Genomic DNA, 6357 nt, shown 5'->3' with positions numbered 1-6357 from the left:
TATCTCTGAGAAATCTGGCTCCCATAATCCTAAATATATTATTTGCTTACTTTTTCTTTACATTCCAACCTCCTGACAATGCCAGCAGCTGCATTGGCCCAACTAGCTCCAAATATGTCAAATAAGTCAGTCACCCCTGCACTATCCTGACCACACTACTCCCTCATATGCTGACTGAAACCCTAGCTTTCAACTAAAACCAGGACCAAGCCAGCTGAAAACCTTGACCCCTGTGATGTCAATCCTGATCCCACCATTCGACCCGAGGCCCTGCTCATCAGATGAATCCCCCACCCCAACCAGAGAGGAGGGAAGGAACAAATTCATGATCTTTTGATAATGAGCAACCGTTAAATATTTATTCATTAAATTCACTAGGAAAAGTTTGCAAATGAATGGTTAAATATATTTATCAAAAGTATTTAAACATAGATGGATATATTTATGAAATTTATAGGAAGGGGTTTTTTTTGTCTTTTTGTCTCAGCTCTAATACTTGTAATTTTTAAATATTAATACTTTGTGTAATAACTAAGCCATATTATGTTGTTTTTTAATGTCTTTACTACCAGTTTAATTGCCCTATGAGCATAAAATTAACATGCTTTTCAGAAAGCAGAGTGAACAAGACTATTTGTCCATGTTTCTGAGTTAAAAATGTGAATAGGCCAGGGAGCTTTTTCACTGTTTTGGGAGTGCTGATTGGTAAGTGAATGTGGCTCAGGACATAGAGCAAGTATGGGAAGATCTTATTTACAGTTGTAGGCACAGAGCCAGGTCCATTATAGTTGCTCTCCGTTACATTAATTATCTGTATCTCATTTCATTTTACACCAGAAATTTCCTGAGATCTACTTCCAACGAGTTAAAAACTTTTCTGCATCCAGCTATCTTCTTCAAAGTTGCCAATGAAATCAGTCCATACTGGGATTCAGCACAGGAGAAAGCAGGGAATCTGTGAACTTTCCATCTACAAGTGCAGATACAGATCGAACTCAGATTCACTGGGAGTTTTAAATAACTTTTGTTTTAAATTGGATCATAAATGCAGAGGTGTGCCAATATATGTGTTTTGTTTAAAAAATAACTATAATGAACTCCCATTAACCCCCAGATCCCTTCACAGAATTTAGGGAGACACCAAAGCATGCCTCCCTAATCACACCTCTCCCCTTCAATACACAAACCCACCTTGGTGTATCTGTTTTGAATTTTGTTTTTCTTTTAAGGTATTTTTTAAAGGATTTTATTTATTTATTAGAGAAAATGAGCGGGGAAGAGGGGCAGAGGAGGAGGGAAGCAGACTGCCTTTTGAGCAGGGAGCTCAAGGCAGAGCTGGATCCCAGGACCCAGAGATCATGACTTGAGCTAAAGTCAAATGTTTAACCGACTGAGCCAGCCAGGTGCCCCTCTGTCTTCAATTCGATGTTCATCATTTCCTGACTCTTAAAAAAATTGCTATCTATGTATTATTTAATTTTGACTGTCTCTTTAACCTTTTAAAAGTGGTATCTTTGATTCCTTCATGGCTCGCTTCTTGCATTCATCATCTTTTTAAGATTAATCCATGTAAATGTTCATAGTGGCAAACATTTTTCCTTTTTTTTCTTCTTTATAACTACTATAAAGTATTCCTGTGATAAATTTACCAAGGCAAGTATTCTTAACTGAATTTTTCAGATGAACAGAGACTTCAAAGAGATTAAATAATTTACTATATGTTACAGAGCTAGTAAGAAAGGGTGCTAAGACTTGAACCCAGATGTTTTTATTATAAATTCTGTCATTTCTAAATTATTTTTTCCTCATACTTTAAGCCAGAGGCTGTCATAAATAATATATTTTCAGGCTATAGTTTTTCTTGCTGGTTGCTAGGATACTAAAGTTTTGGGTTGTATTCCAGCTCCAAGGTCATTTTTAGTGTACATGTGCATTAAAATTTTTTCATTTCATTAAAGCCATTGCATCTAAAATTGCTGAAGATTTTCTGGGTTGCAGTGAGTTTTGTAGTTTTAACTTCAGAGGAGAACAGAGCAGATGATGAAATAAACAAATAGCTCTACCCCTGCACGCTCAATTCCAAAAGAATAGTTTGGAAAACTGTGCTATAATAGAGAGCCATTTGAGGAATTTAAGCATATAGAGAATATGGTATGCATGAGATCTCCCAGCATGGTAATCAGGAAAAGAGTCAGCATTCCAGGTGAGAAATAGGCCCTCAATTAAGCCACTGACCTAATTCCAATTTATTTTTAGGAACATAATTGACAGGGATTAGTGAACCATTGTGAATGTGGAATTGGTGAAGGTTGAGGGTGGAGTTGGCAGGGTAGAGAAGTTGGTGCTTAACCTGGAAGCTGCGCACATAACAGTTTTCTTCAGATATTGTAAGTGAAAACAAAGGATTTAAGTTAAATATCTTACTTGCTCCTTCAGGCAGAATACAGTCCCATGACAGAGAGTAAAACGGAGGCAGATTGTGTTTCAGTACTCTCTAAGGAAGCCCTTTATGATTAAGATTGTTTATAAATGGAATGCATGATCTTGTGATTTGGTGAATTCCTCAAAACTGGGAAAGTGTTTAAGGCAAAAACTGACCTCCTACAAGGATTATTATTAGGGAGGAAGTTGGGCTAGATGATCTGTAAAGCCTTCAAGCTCTGATCATAATTCTGTGGCCTTGAATTTAAAGTGAAGGAGCAATTTCTGGGTGCTGCAAATCCTGGCATCATTGCAGTAAGCAATTTTAGTATCTGTTATCAGTGTAGGCAAGGAAGCATTTATACCTTTTCAGAGACATCACTAAAGACCCCTTTAAAATGCTGGGGTGGGGGTGAATGTCAACCCAAAGTTATATGTAGAGTAAAAATATCCTCTATAAATACAGGTGAAATGTGCATGTTTTTACAAACGAAGAATTAGTTAATAGCAGGACTACATTAATCCAAATTCTGTAGAAAGGTTTTTAAGCAGAAGGAAAGAGATCCCAAATAGAAACACAGATATGTAGCAAAGAATGAAGACCTTTACAGAAAAGTAAATATAAGTGAATATTGACTGTTACAAAACAATACCAGTAATGTGAAATTTAAGATGTATGTAGAGGGGCACCTGGGTGGCTCAGTCAGTTAAGTGGCTGCCTTTGGCTCAGGTCAGGATCCAGAGGTCCCTGCTTTGCTTAGCGGGGAGTCTGCTTTTCTTTTGCCCTTTGCCCCCCCTTCATGTTCTCTCTCTCTTTCAAATAAAATCTTTAAAAAAATTTACGTAGAGTCAGAATACATGAGAACAATATAGGAAAAGGTGAAAAACTCGAAAGTACAAAGTTCTAGTATCATCAAGGAAGTGGTAAATACAATAATTCGTATTAAATTTAACCCAGATATGTGTTGTAATATCAAAGAGTATATGAAGGGGCACCTGGGTGGCTCAGTGGGTTACGCCTCTGCCTTCAGCTCAGGTCATGATCTCAGGGTCCTGGGATAGAGCCCCGCATCCGGCGGGCTCTCTGCTCAGCAGGGAGCCTGCTTCCCCCTCTCTCTCTGCCTGCCTCTCTGCCTACTTGTGATCTCTCTCTATCAAATAAATAAATAAAATCTTTAAAAAAGAAAAAAAGTACATGAAAAGAAAATGAAATATTTGAATACTCCAAAAGAAGAGAATATAAAAAGGTAAATCAAAGAATGGGTCAAACAGAAAAGTAGTAGATATCAAATCACTAATTACAGTAAATGAAAATGGATGAGATATTTCAAGTAATATGCTAATGTCAGACTGGGGAAGAAAATAAAACCCACGTATGTCCGATTTGCAAGAGGCACATCTTAAGTACAGGTGCACGGAAAGTACAAGGATGGCAAAAGCTAAAACATGCAACACCTAGTGAAAAGACTGGTCTAGCTAGACTAATGTCGGAGGAAACAGATTGAAGTCAAGAAGCATTACTGGAGATGAGGGATATTCTGAAATGGTAAGTCAATTTACAAGGAAGATTTCACAGTCAAAACAACACTCTTTCAAATGGATAAGGCAAAAATAGACAACTGAAAAGAGAACTGGATAATCCACAATCGTAAGTGCTACTTTGATATACCTCTGAACAAACAGACAAAAAAAGTAGTAAAAATATAGATCTGGAGAACACAGTTAACAAACTTGACCTAACTGATAGGTAGAGAATACTGTCAACAGTGACAGAATTCACATTTCACTTAAGCCCATATTTAAGATTTACCAAAACTGACCGGAGAGAAAGCCCCAGAAACATTTTAGAGGCTCGAAATAATTCAAAATATGCTCTGACTTCCAGGAAATTATGCTAGAAATCAGTAACAAAAGATCACTAGAAAATCCTCAAATGCCTTCAAATTAAACAATACACTTCTAAATAATCCATGGACTGAACAAGAAATAGGTATTAGAAAATATTTTAAGCTGAATGATAATGAAGATGTGTCATATCAAAAATTGTTGGCTGCAGCTGCTGATACAATGCTTAGAGAGAAATTTATAGCCTTAATTACATTTACTATAAAAGTTGAAAAGTTAAAATCATATACACTTCATCTCTAGAAGCAAGAAGAGTAAAAGAATGAGAAAGGAGGAAACAATAAAGATTAGAAATCAGTGAAACAAAAAACGAAGTTAAAGAAAAATAATAAAGCTAAAAGCCGGTTCTCTGAAAAGTTGGAGAAAACTGACATCCCCCCAGTAAGACATCAATAAGACAGGAGAAAAAAAAAATCAGGAATGAAAAATATATTATCATTGGAGACTCTACAGTGAAAAGATGTGATGATATAATGAACACAACATCGATTTGAAAATTTGAATAAGGACAAATTCCTCAAAAAATTAAACTGACAAATGGAAAATCTGGAGTTTCTTCTGTTGGTGGAAATTGAATCAACTATTAAAAGCCCTTACACAAAGAAAATATAGAACATTTCCAGTGAGTTCTTTCAAATATTTAAGGAAGAAATTACCTCAATTTTATATAAATGCTTCCAGTAAGTAAAAAAAGGGAATACTTCCAAACTAAGTCCAACCTAACTCTGATACCAAAAACCTCACAAGGACATCACAATATATAGGAAGGTGACTTTCAATATATACAAAAGATAATATATCACTACCAAGTGAGGTTAATTCTCCATGTATGTAAGTGTGGTTTAACATTCGAGAAATCAATCAATGTAATTTGCCACATTCGTTTTTATAAAGGGATAAAAATGTTATCTCAACAGATCCAAATTGGTTAAAGGATTTGATGAAATTCAATAGCCACTTATGATGAAAACTTTTAGTAAACTGGACTAGAATTTCTATAAACTGATAGAGATATAGCCTACAGCAGACATATCTAATGGTAAAATGCTGAAAATTTTGCCCTTGAGAACAAGAATGACCAGGAATTCCTACAATCACTGCTTTCATTGAACATTATACTAGAGATTCCTGGCATATATAATAAGGCAAGAAAAGGAAAACTTCTCCTCCAGTGGCTTCAAAGAGGGTAATGGCCCATAGGTAATAGAACTAGCAAAAGAAGAAGGTAGCTCTTGAACCCATGAGATGCTTTTTTTGACATTTTTCTTTTTCCTCCACTCTTCCACCAGACTGCTCCAGGCTTGTTCTCCAAGCTACGTTCTTCCTATAGGATCCCAGCACTGCAGAAAGTATATTCTAGAATTGAACCCACCTCAAAGTCCACAGCAGAGTGTGTGTGTATGTATGTGTGCACACGCCCTATGTATTACAGAAGTTTTATTAATTTAAATTAAGCCCTTGGGGCACCTGGGTGACTTACTCGGTTGAGGGTCAGATTCTTGATTTCAGCTCAGGTCATGATCTCAGGGTTGTGAGCCCTGGTCTTGGACGCTGGGTATGAAGCCTGCTTAGGATTCTCCCTCTCCCTCAGCCACTCCCTCACTCCCTATTTTTTGTTTCTCATCAATCAATCAATCAATCCCTTGAATTTAAACTTGGAAAAACCTTAACATATAGCTCTGGTCTTATAGTCTGATAGTCAGCAACTACTTTGAGTCCTACTGTGAATATAGGGCTGTTCAAGGGACCCTCTAGAAATGTAGACCTAAACATTTAATTGAATATTTATAATTAGCTTTATAAAAAACAAAGGTCTTCTAGCTATTGCCAGAAATTAGGACCCTTTCTAGAGAAAGCCCTAAATTATTTAGTATCCTGTAAGGACTTCATGTGACAAGGACAAAAATCTCCTAGCATGAAGGAGTTGAGTGGGTTGTGTTTGTTGCAAATTCTTTTGGTTACCCATTGAATAAGTCTTTTCTTTCCTCACTACTTCCCTTTGTCTGAGCTAAATTTAATTTCAAAGGGAAT

Source organism: Lontra canadensis, unplaced genomic scaffold, assembly GCF_010015895.1.
Source record: "Lontra canadensis isolate GAN:19392208 unplaced genomic scaffold, GSC_riverotter_1.0 scaffold33, whole genome shotgun sequence".
Taxonomy (NCBI): Eukaryota; Metazoa; Chordata; class Mammalia; order Carnivora; family Mustelidae; genus Lontra; species Lontra canadensis.
The sequence above is the reverse complement of the archived record's forward strand: the minus strand, read 5'-3'. Positions refer to the sequence as shown.